The sequence below is a fragment of the Amblyomma maculatum genome, chromosome 3, assembly GCF_055883805.1.
Source record: "Amblyomma maculatum isolate TAMU_Amacu chromosome 3, ASM5588380v1, whole genome shotgun sequence".
NCBI classification, from domain to species: Eukaryota; Metazoa; Arthropoda; class Arachnida; order Ixodida; family Ixodidae; genus Amblyomma; species Amblyomma maculatum.
Window position 1 is genome coordinate 182,570,145 of NC_139346.1, and position 12,160 is coordinate 182,582,304.

The window sequence follows — 12,160 nt, forward strand, 5'->3', positions numbered from 1 at the left end:
AAACATAAATGGCTGACTTCCCTAGCCACGTCCCTTCCTCTCCCCTTCGTGGTTCCTGTGTTATCCTCAAAGAATTTAGTACATTTCCTTCTTTCCTTTTTTTTCTCTCGCTCTCGGTGTCCGGACGCTTATCATTTCTGTATATAAACTGCGCGCCAAGAAAACGTGTCCGCTTTCTTGGGGTATTTATTCGTTTCCACTTCTCCCTTGTCTGCTGTCCTCTTCCTTTCTTGCTTCCCTTTCTTTTCCTTAAATACCAAGGAAAGCGAGCTCGTATAGGGAAAAATAAAGAGAAGGAAAAGAGGAAAACTCAGAGGAAGATAATAACGGCGCACAAGGAAGGAGGTGTCTTCTTTTGATTCTTTGCGAGTGAGCGCAGCTTGGCCAGCATCGATCCGGAGCCATTATAAACGAAGGATCTCGCTTCCTCGTTTTGCAGATTAAGTTGACATTATGCCTGGCACATCTCCCTCCTTTCGCTTTTTTCTTCTTCTACACCTCTCTTCCTTTCTCGATTCTCGTCCATAACGCGCAGCAGGGAAGTGGAGGGGGCGAGAGTGAAGGAGGAGGTGACGTTAAGGTTTTCCCCAATTCTTCCTCTTTTTCCTTTTTATTCCGTAACTTTCTCCCAACATGTGCGTGCGGGTGTCGGTGGCCGCGTGTCTTCCTTGATCCCCAGCTGCGTATCGCGTTGCCTAACATATGAGGCGCGGACGTCGTTATCCGTTTAAAGATTGAAGGCAGCAACGCGATAAAAAAAAAAAAAAGAGAGAGAGAGAAAAAGAAAGCTTCCTTTCTTCGTATTCTCTCTCTCTCTCGTCCTCCTCTTGTCATTAGAAGGAAGTGAGCAGCAGTTTCGTTTTTCTTTAATTCCTTTCCGCCTTCTTTCTGTCCGCTCCTCTTTCGATGCCTTCGGACAGCGCTTCGGAGCCGCGGAGCAGCGAGACAGCTTCGCGGCCAGTAAGTGTCAAAATGGCCGCTGCGTGCTCTGTGTTGCGGCGGCTGCGGAGAGATGCCACAAAGAGCACGACCTTCTTGCATAAAAAGAGGAAGAAGGAGACTCATGCAAAAAAAAAAGCAAGTAAATAAAGAAACTCGTGGAAGAGCACGCCGAACGCGGAATGTAACTGCTGGACAAAAGCATTCCTTCCGAATGCCCGTAGAAGCCCCTACATCGCAATCGCCTCTTCCTCCGCTACTTCTGTTTCTTGCACATTTATATCCATACAACTAGACACACCTGAATAACGTTGATAATTTACTCTCCTACCTACGCACCCATTGATATATGCAGTGTGATGTATACTACAAAAGTACTGTATGTTCATAAAGACATGACTAGTCTTTAGAGGCCGTTGTGAAACCGAAACAGCACTCGTGCTCGAACTGGTGTGGACCGACGTCCACCTGTTGAAAAGAACATGACCGTGACATCATCATCATCATCATCATCATCAAGACAGCGTCAGGCCTAAAATAAAGCCAAAAAAGCTTCGAAGGGGAAACTATATATCAGGTGCTGTTCGGGGGGGTCTCACGCAGCCTGGAATAAACGGTTGCTTCTACTTCTTTAACAACGTTTGCCTCAATTCTATACCTTGCTCTTTATACGAGCACGTACTTAGACTGCAATTCAAGTAACCCTGCAGTAGAGTAAAGACAGATGTGGGTCCGCTAAGCGAAAGAGCCGGGTTCCGCGAAATCGGCCTTGAAATCAGTGGAACTAATTTTTGCATTTAAAATATATAGAAGTACTTATTAAAGTATCTTGCTGCATGTTATTACTGTAAGGGTGTGGAGTGGCGAGAGAGAATCGCTTTATGCTGTTTTCTTCTACTTATCTCTGCGTTACATATCCAGGGGCATATTTTAAATCAAATGCTACGTAATACACCGCGCGCAGTTCACACACACCTTGTCAATGTTGTAAGCATACGCACCAAATAAGGTACTCGGCGGTCACGTTAAGTGCGCGCATTTAATAAGCTCTAAAAGTTCTAAAAGCTCTTTAAACAACAGCCGATATTAATTCACTAGTGAGAATGGAAGGCGGAACAACAATTTTCATTCTTTGAGAGACAGCCAGGTTACGCAGAAAACTGCTTTCCATAACAAAAATGAAATAGGACCTCACTATATGGCAACGTTAGATACTCTGTTCGCACCTTTCCTCTTCCTGACAAATCTGTCACCGCGATCCAACTATACACATTCGTCAGCGCATCCACTTTAATACAATTCACATACCTGCCATAGGTGAACAGAGGCCGAAGTGAATGGTTCTGGATGAATTTGGGCCACCTAGGGGTCTTGAATGTGCGCTCGCATTGCAAAGCGCGCGCATAAGCTGCGTGTCTATTAAATTGCCGCAGTTCAACGTTGTATATGCAGCATCGGTGGGAGAAGGATAATTCACCGAGTAGTAAATGGCTGAGGGTAAGTCTTGCAACATAAGAGTGAGCAGTTTTTCGGCCATGTAGCTAAGGCCATGTAAACACACACCGGAGAAAAAGTAATTTAATGCAGAGCCATCGCTGAAAGCTACTGTGAATAGTTTAGAAGTTTATTAATTTCAAAAAAGAAACCGGCCACTACGTGTGCACTGATGTTCATCCATCATACAAGAACAGCGAGTAGCTATGGACACTAATTGACTAATACTGTCTTATGCACTAAGCGTCATTTCAAGTTTCTCCCTTTATGCTGAGCGCACAACAGCTTTGGGTTCTTGATTTTGCTGAAATACGGTGGGAATTGCGCCCTTGACTATAGTGATGAGCCCGTTTTTCTTCATCAAGTAATACATTTTCTTTATAGCTGCCGAAGTATTTTAGGGAAAGAAATTCATCCTTGAAATGCCGCGCACACGCCCTGTGCTTCTGAGTTAATTATGGGTCAATCTGGGGAACGTTCAGCTTCCACGGCTCTAAAAGCTTTGAACCAGATGGCGGCCGAAACAAGGCAACGTTTTCGTTTCCGTACCCTGAATTACAGCCAACGACAAAACACTTCAAGCCTACCCTACCAAAAAAAAAAAAAAAGAAAAGAAAGAATTAGTGCATAGCATAAGCTCCTCCCCCACGTCTGCCGTGTATTGAGGGGCTTTACTGCCGTGCTGTACGCCGCGCCATCTGCGTACTGGTGATCTCACTGCGTGTTCTGTCGTCTGCATGCCCGTGTCGACTCATTCTCAAGGATATACGCAGAGGACCAAATAAAAAACGATACTGGCTGAGCTTAACCTTAAGGTTTTATCTTAAAAAACGATAAAGGTTGGCGTACGCGCAATTATAACCACGATTCCACTAGTGCGTTTTCCGGCTAGCAGACGACGCAAAAAGCTGCCACTCCGTCTGCTCTCCGCCCGTTGTTGGTGACGCTCGCGCGGTCACCTGCATGGATAGAGCTCAGAGGCATTTCGTTTGTCAAAACTGTCGAGAGGTGGTGCACAAATTTGTCTCTTTCTGCAAGGAGGATAGAAAGATGAGGAAAGCGTGGCCAAAGCCACGTCGGCGAAGAAAAGGGAGCGGAGGGAGAGAGTACAAAGCAAAGCTGAGCGCCGGACGCGGGATCGGCGTTCGGGTAGAAAATTCTGCCTACGCCGAATGCATTGCAGCGCGCAAGAGTCGGCGCTCCTGTCTTATCTGAAGAAACAGACATGGACTGGGCAAGCGTCCCTCTGCATACAGTTATCCTCGACGGGAGTAACGGTGCGTTTGAGAGCATTCTTGTATGCTAGCTGGTACATGCTTGGTCGGATTCTTAGCGCTGAAGGATGAGAACAGCACTTCATCGTCTTTGTACTCGTCCTTCAGCCGAATAATCAGACAAAACAGTACATTTTTGTAGAAACCAAGGGCTGTGGCCACATGGCTACTCCCAAAGGTCTGACCCCTGTTGATGTTTAGCTTGTAGTGTGACCGCGCAAAATATACCATTTAGACTGAGTTTCCGCTGTGTGAAAATTGAGAAGTTACCTAAGCTTTTCAGTCATTAAAATGACTTGCATAAAATAGCAGTTATTCGAGCAAATGGGTGCCAGTTACGCCAGAGTCACGGTGTAGAGAGCGAGAAAGAAGGTGCAGGATGGGGAAGAGTAGAAGACTCACGACAACAGGCGCGACGAACTCGAAAAAGACTATACAGTGTTCGAGAAACAGCAAGAGCAAACGAGAAGAGACGCGCCGGAAGACAAACAGGGAGGCTCCTTCTTGGGTGTACATACAGTTCTTCGCTGCACAAGGTGCCTGGCAGGAGTCCCACCGCCACGCAGCTCAGCGACCCTGGAGCGGGGATAATCTCCACGCCTAATCCCGCAGCCGCGTCTGCTGTCTCCCCACTACCGCGCGAAGCCATGCAGACGATGGTCGTTTTTTTTTTTTTTTTTTTCCTGAACGCTTCCTCGCTGCTATATAGCTTTCGAGACTGATAAAAGCGTACAGCGCTTGATAAAGTGGCCCGTACTCTCCCATGAACGCAATATGGTACAAGACGAATGGCAATCTCGTACTCTGGCACCGGTGCGAACTAGCCGTTTAAGAACCGTGCCAGGGAGTTCAAGGGGGCGGTAACCCAACCGAAAGACACATTCCGCTTTTTCAGCGTGGCATTACGTGCACGCGCATGAATGCAGTATGCGTTACCAGTGTTTACCTTGCTTACCCTTTCCCCCTAACCGATACACCCACCCTACTCTGAAGCTCTCAAATTGCGATGCTTGCCTATGCCTTATTAAGCAGCCTGGAATTTCAACTTATATATTCCGTTTCAGGCGTCCTGGAGAGCAAGGAGGACGATAGGCATGGCACGACAAGGACTCGTCTGCCTCAGGAGGTGAGCTTATAGCTCTCCGTTCCTCAACGCATGACAAGTGGAGGCTTCACTGCACTGCAGGTAACTTGTGTGGTGGAGTACGCAAGCAGGGAGCTCGGATGTCCCGCACTCGCACGACGAACATGACAGCAAGAGCAGCCGCGCGCGCGATGCGGACTAGAACGAATCCATGCCCTTCGAGACGGAGTTCCTTCGGCGTCCTTTTATTTCTGGCTTTTTCGCAACATCAGGCACAGAGTCTGATGACTGCATTACCAAGTCTCGACGCGTTGTCTCTCGTTAGCCACCCACTGTGGATCACAGGGGCCTCCGGTGTGAGCGTCGTCATGGCGACCGGCGCATACAGGTCTGCATCCGCCAACAGCAGGATGGGAAGTAGCATTTGCTTGCTTACTGCTAGGCCCAAACGTCGTATTCTGCATTGGGATGTTTCTCTATCTCTCATTCCTCCGTCTTGAAGGTACTCCCACGGAAGCCTCGCGGCGCCTGAAGCTTGTTTCCGTTCCAAAACTTTATGGAGTTGGTCACGGGAAATGCGTTTCGAGGTAAGCATGGGCGTTATGTTTGGTTAGAGTGCCTTGAACAGTTCCTAAAGTGTAAGCCCATTCGTTTTTCTTATCTGTATTGTAGCGGGTGCAACAGCAGCCGCTAGGCGGCTGCTCATCGAGAGTCTCCTGCGCGGACTCGAAGAAGTGGCTGTATTATTCAGTATGCCAATGCTCTAGTGTGCTTCTAGTATGCCAACGCTGTGCAGCGTGACTATCACAGTTAAACTAAATAAAAATTCAGATTTGAGAAGAGAAGCCCATGGGAAGTACGTCAAATCAAATCAATCAAATCAGATTTATTTTCCAACAAGTGGATGGTCGCCTGGGCTAAAAGCTGTACAAACAGCTTGACAGAGGCCCTGACTAGTCAGGGACCTGACTGTCGTCACGGGCTAAGCGTCAGCATCGTATCAGTCATTGTTCAGGATGTACAAGCAATTCAGGAGAGCGAAGCAGTGTCCAAGAAAGCAACCATAGTTGCAACCCTTAACCATGAACAAGAAACTATGCCTTGAGGCTGGCTTACATTTGCTAGTTTCCCAAGTAACCTAAAGAAGAGGAAAGTTTCCAAAAAATAATCTCAGCAGTATAAGTATAGAAGGGCGCGCAAAAAGGCCGGAAACTGGCGTCATTGAAGGCGCTGCATTTTTTACCAAGCAATGCCGGGTATTTCTTTTCTTTTTCAAAACTGCAGGTGATGAAAAATGCCCGAAACAAGTGACAAACACAACAAAAAGTAATTTAGTGTAAACGCGGTTTCTTCAACGTCACGGATCCAGTCCCGTGCCAGACGCTGCTACACTTTCCCAGCTTGAGAGTACATGGAAGCCTGGGTCACCTTTGCAAACTGCACTGCACCGGCCTCTTCAGAAACGACAGCCCGTGCACTGCACCGTGTCCGGCATGCGATAGAGATTGATCGGGCTCTTATACGGCCATGCATTGTCAGCCTACCGTAACATGCAGGTGCGCGCAGAGAACGAAGAGAGTTAAATGAAATAACCTTTACAAGACGAAGAACCTTTAAAAAGAGAGGGAAAGAGGGGATGTGGTGGGCTAGTGTGAGTGAGAAAAGGATGAGGAGCCCGGCGGCGCGATTGAGGCCCGCGCTGGGACAGCCGCGTTGCCAGACGCGACGAGGTCGCTCGCTCAGGCGAGACGTCACGGCCATCGTCTCCTGAGCGGCCGCCGGGGCTAATTGGGCTTCTCCGATGGCCCGACGGCGCCATTTAAACGCGTGGTGCTGCCGGTCAGCCGCCAGGCGTTCGAGCGGCGCCTTCAACGCGACTAATTGCGGCAGTGGTCGCACCGCCCTCCCACCCGCTGTTCTCCGCGTAACCTTTGCTTCTTTCTCTTCCCCGCTTCCTCCTCTCTTCCTTCCGTTCACGTCCGGCTTCCGTCCTGCACGCGCTCGCAGACACACGAGCTACCTCGTATGCGCTTCTAGTTTTGTGCAGTGTGTGCCACCCTTGCGTTGCGGTTGCGTCCAATCGGAATGACAGAGGCCAGTGTGGGAAGCATTCGACCGCCATGAGTCAATAGAAGTGCTTCTTTCAGTACATACACATGGGGATTTCGGTGCGTGATATGCGAGGAAAGCCAGGAAAGGGATGGTTCGAATTAACCTGGCGCTGTCACCATTTGGATCGCGGGGCTCACAGCCCACCAGAGTGTCGATTCGCTTTCGTGAAAATTCACAAACCAAACCTGCTCCGTGAGTCGTATACGAGCCGTGCTTATCGTTGTAAACTATATTATTATTACTATTATTATTAATTATCAGTGCTAGAGTTGTTCCCCGAGTCATCAACTGAAAGTCGACGCCCCTGAGCACGAGCGATACAGTCAGATAACTTTACAGGAGTGAGGGACCGGTACTGGGGCGCGCAGTGGCTGTCCAAACGCCCAGCTTCCCTTCGCGTCTTCACTTACTGCATGGAGTTCGAAGACGGAGAGTGGCGCCAAAAAAAGAAAGGGGGGGGGGGGGGGGGGGGCTTCCGGAACTGCCCCTTCTATTTCATCGCTAGGCAGGCGTATCATGGGCGCACCTGTGGCACATGCGCAGCTCTCGAAATTTGGGCTCATTACTCAGGCGCCTCTTCCGCTGGCCGGCGTCACCAAGCGTTGCGCTACTGAAGCCTTCCTGGTTCCTCCCCCGGGCTTAATATTTGTTGAATAATATGCGAATAGTTGTCTCATAAAAACGTGATCTGCGTAATGCGCTCGAGTAATAACTCTTGTTTGGGCTAGTCGGTTCACGGTAAGAGTTATTACGAAAACAACGCAGCCAACGGGACAAGGAAGACAAATACGACAGGGCCAGCAGCATCCCCGTATTATACGTGTGCAAGAGCACCGTAGTTCCTATTCAAGCTGCACCATCTGTGTATTGTCTTCTACGCCAAATGTATGCCCCAACTGGCACCACCTAGAAGCCAAATTTAACATAAAATCCCAAATCAATAAGGCGTCGTCACAGAGCTTCAGGATCTCTTAAGGGGTCATATATTGACGGTGAAGAATGAACGCCGACCAAATAACAAAAACAACACGTTTCGCGTCGATTTTTATATATGATGTCGATTTTTGCCGAGATGTTACGAGGTTTCGAACGGAGTGACACGGCTTGAAGATGTTCCTCCTATAGTTACGAATCGTAAATGGAGCTCAAGAGCGAATCAAGAAATGGAGCGAATCAAGAAATTAAGAGAGGTCAGGGAAATCATATTCCGGGGTGCATAGTGGATATAACGCTTCTTTAGCTGATCTCCGGCCTGGTCTTCGAAAAATATATTGAAGGAGTTGGCATCGGTGTAAATTCTCGCATGCGCTGGCATCAAAAGTATCTGTGGACACCAGACTCCAGTCAGTGCTATCTAAAAGTGCCCTTACCGTGTTAGCGGTGCCCTACAGCTCCCTACAGTTTTAGCGGTGTCCTACAGAGAAGGATAAAAAACGCTGCCGGAAGCATATGCATCGAACAAAAACGTCTTGTATTGAAGCCGATATGCCCCACACCTAGCGAGAAACGAAAAAAACGTTCCTGACATAGAAAACAAAGATAAAACGAACTATTCAGTGCCATTCACCCCTGTAAAGAGAAGAGACGAAAGAAAGCTTTCTAATTGCTGAGCTTTCACCAACTAGTTAGCTATCCTCGCGCACTCAAAGCATAAATAAAAAATAGATGCAAGCGTGAGCCGTATCTTCACACTTCACTATTAAGTAGCTGGGAATAAACTAAACCTCGTATCCCTCTCCTTAAACCTTTTCAAGAAATTGCACCTAAGCTTCACAGCTAAACAAAAAAGAAAAAGAAATTCAGTTTGTCTACAACCCCTTTCTCTCTCTGGCCTGCGCAATTTTTTCAAGCTCGAACCGCTCACGCGCGCGGCATCGATCAAAATTATCTTTAACACCCAGCCAGGGCGAAAATATGTTGCAATGATCAACGTGCCGCAAAACAAATAAATAAATAAATAAATAAATAAATAAATAAATAAATAAATAAATAAATAAATAAATAAATAAATAAATAAATAAATAAATAAAATAAAAAGCCGCTTTTTTTGCCAGAAGAGTTTCGCGGTGTGAAAAAGCGTGCTCAAGTTGAATAGCCGCGTGCCGAAGGAGTCATTTATTGCGTTTTTTTTTTTCCTCCCTCCATACTCGCCAAGGTCAAAAGGCTTTTCCACCGGGAGGCGTCCGAACGTGATCCTATAATAACTGTCGAGGTTAACGCCCCCAAGTAGCTCCAGGTATTCCGAAGCTCTGCGATGCTTTTATAAACCGCTCTCATAGTGAGGTAGCCTATACTGTTATACACTCATATGCGTGGGGAGACCATTGCAGAGGTCCCGCGAAAGCCGCCCACCTGATACAATGAAGTGGAAAAGCTCTGTCACAAAACGTGCACGCGTGGCTTGTGTCCGAACCGGGCAGTCTGCATGAAAGCATTTGTCTTTTTGTTTTGCCGAATGCGCGCTGTACAGGACGTTGCAACGATGGAGTGGATAACATGTACATACACAGTTGGAAAACAATCACACGGAGCGGACATTTCTACGTTCTACGTTATTAGATTTGCTCAGTTTAGATCTCTGTCGTCTGACTTTAAAAACTTTCTTTCTTTCTTTCTTTCTTTAGAGCTCTGTCATTTGACTTTAAAAGCTTTCTTTCTTTCTTTCTTTCTTTCTTTCTTTCTTTCTTTCTTTCTTTCTTTCTTTCTTTCCTTCTTTCTTTCTTTCTTTCTATCGAGTACCTGAACGTACTTATTGAATAGAACGTGATTTAAAATGTACCCCTACGGAAAAAAGTAAACAAAGCACGCTATTTGCTTCTACATTATTTTCACGCGTTGCATAATTGAAACTGGCAGTCGTGGTATGTGCGGACCGGCAAACGCCAGTGCCCTTTCATTGGACAAATATTGTTTTCTTATCTCCAGTGTAGAAGCCATGATTTTAATTTGAACGGAAAAGGGTGCTCCGTTTACTTATGTCCGCACCTGCCTCCTTCCAATATTGCCAAACAATTTTATTAATGTTATTGATCTTACATACAGCAAAATGCTGTTCATGTTTACATAAGAAAAGGACGGAGGAGATCGAGCTGATGTGTTGTATGCATACGTAATGAATTTAGTAAACCCCTGTTGTCTGCTGCTTCGCCTGTTGTCCATGTTCTTCATCGACTCATTTATCTGCATCAATATGCCAACCCTGATCGGGGATATACAAAGGCTCCGCTTCTTACGTCCTGTTCTTGTTTCGTAATTTTGTTAGCACTTCTAGCGACAGCTGCAGGAACCCAGGCGCATATTGTGATCTTTAGGTGTGCTATTCCACTTGTTCCCGAGTCCGTTTATATTCCACTGCGCTATATTAATTTCTTCCTTCTATCGGCAGACACGTTCCTTGCGCTTCGAAAGGCACGCGGCTTTCGTCTTTCGATTACACAATGGCTTGCATCGATCCCCACAAGACCGGTTTTCTGAAACTGCAGCGCTTTGCAAACACTCGTCCTTACCTGTCTCACGTTCAGTACACAAAAGCAGTGCTGAATGCCGGCAACAAACTGCCCACAAACGCTGAGCTGAACGGCGACATGGACGTGAGGAAACGGAAAGGTTGTTACGCTAAAGACGGCCGCACTTTCGAGCGCCTATTGGGGCAAGCAAGGTTCATGGAGCACATTCTTCGGCAAGCCAGGAGGAAATGCCGGTGGCGAAGCCCGACCCTGCATAGACGTTGAGGCACTACCGGACACGTCCCCCGCTATTTCCGAATCGCCGAGCGCACGCAAGGCTCTGTTCTGCATATATCATACTCATGCGGGTCACCGGAACGTCAGTTCACCAAAGACGGCAAAACTCGCCGAACCGCTGGGATATGACAGTGAAGGAAAACACGGCCAGCTGCCAATCTGAACTAAACGAACCACTTTTAGGAACAAGCAGCAGCAGAGATAATAATATATGCAGCAGTTTTCAATGTCGAACTTCACGCGGAGCTAACGGAAACAGATGTGTACGTAGAAAAACCAAGGCCCCTCAACGCCGTGCCCCAGCCTAGTGATTCGAAGGCCTTGTGTACTGACAGCAGTGCACGCATAGATACACGAGAACGCCATGTGCATAACTAAGCGGAGTGGAGATGGGGCTCCTCCCCCCCCCCCCCCCCTCCTTCTTTCGACAACAGCATGGAGCAAAACGAACACGCACAAATGCAGGCGTTCGCGTGAGCTCGTCGCGATCAGCGTTTTTTCATCCAATTTAAAACATTAAACGACAAATTAACTAAACAGAAGAGGCTGGTCACTTGCCAAATTGTGAACTCCACGCGCAGCTGACAGCTGAACCGGAAACATCCGCTCATCTACTATCCTTTTCGTATATGCACTCTGTGAATACATGCTTCTTCGTGTAAAGCAAGCGCTCGTGGATAACTCCCGATTCAAGTTATGGAGATGAGCCAAACCGCAGAATCACCCTCAGATTAGGGAAAGGAGGTTAAGAACGGTGACGAGGTCACCTTCCTTGCCCGCAGACAAGCACGGACCGAAAAACAGAAAAATAACACAGTTCTTGCAGCAGTAAGCTCCACAGAAAAAAAGAAAAGAGAAAGAAACAACGCCGGAGCCATGGACGTACCGTCGTCGTCTCCCAAAATGCGGGGACAGCGCGGCAGCCCACAACAAGCCGCAAAAGAAGAAAAAAAAAAAAAAAACGAGGACTAAAGAAGTGAAAGACGAGGCCGAGAGGAAAGCAGCCCGCCTGCTCGGCCTGCTGCGACACTTATGACGGTGATTAGTATTATTATCAAGCTATTACTATTATCACCAGACGGCGCACCGTCGCCGCTGGCGGGCGAAGAGTGGCAGTGCTTCGTCAACCGCAGAAGCAAGGCAGGAGAGGCCTCTCCCTCTCTCTTCACCTTCCTCCCTCCCCACCCACCATGCGTATCTGCCTCTCTCTCTCTTCTCTCCCCTGTCTCGTTCTGCCAGAATATGCGTCCCGCTGGCTTCCTTGATCCTGCCGTGTCCGAAGGCGCTCGTGGAAACGCAAATTAAGGCGACGGCCGGGGAGCGACGCTGCAGCATCTGGAACACTCCGCCGCTGCATTGCCAAGCCGCGCTATCGAGTTCGGCAGTAAACGGGCAAGGTTCGTAGATGGCTTGAGAAAGTTTATCTCCCGCTGCAACGCCTTCAATCGCATGCTCCGCAAGTAGGTATCCCGGCTGATCGATTAGTATGCAGCGAAATGACGCGGTCCTAAAAC

At 47.8% G+C, this 12,160-nt stretch overlaps 1 protein-coding gene and 1 long non-coding RNA gene across 3 annotated transcripts in view; one reads left to right on the top strand and one right to left on the bottom strand.

The window, feature by feature from the left end:
• Positions 1-5,625, top strand: part of LOC146197136 (uncharacterized) — an 80,406-nt gene extending 74,781 nt beyond the window's left edge. The window contains exons 2-3 of the long non-coding RNA XR_014706175.1: positions 4,772-4,833; positions 4,894-5,625. This is a non-coding gene — a long non-coding RNA (uncharacterized LOC146197136). The remainder of the gene's footprint in view (positions 1-4,771; positions 4,834-4,893) is intronic.
• Positions 1-12,160, bottom strand: part of Tmtc2 (Transmembrane O-mannosyltransferase targeting cadherins 2) — a 346,345-nt gene that overhangs the window by 54,372 nt on the left and 279,813 nt on the right. The window lies entirely within an intron of this gene.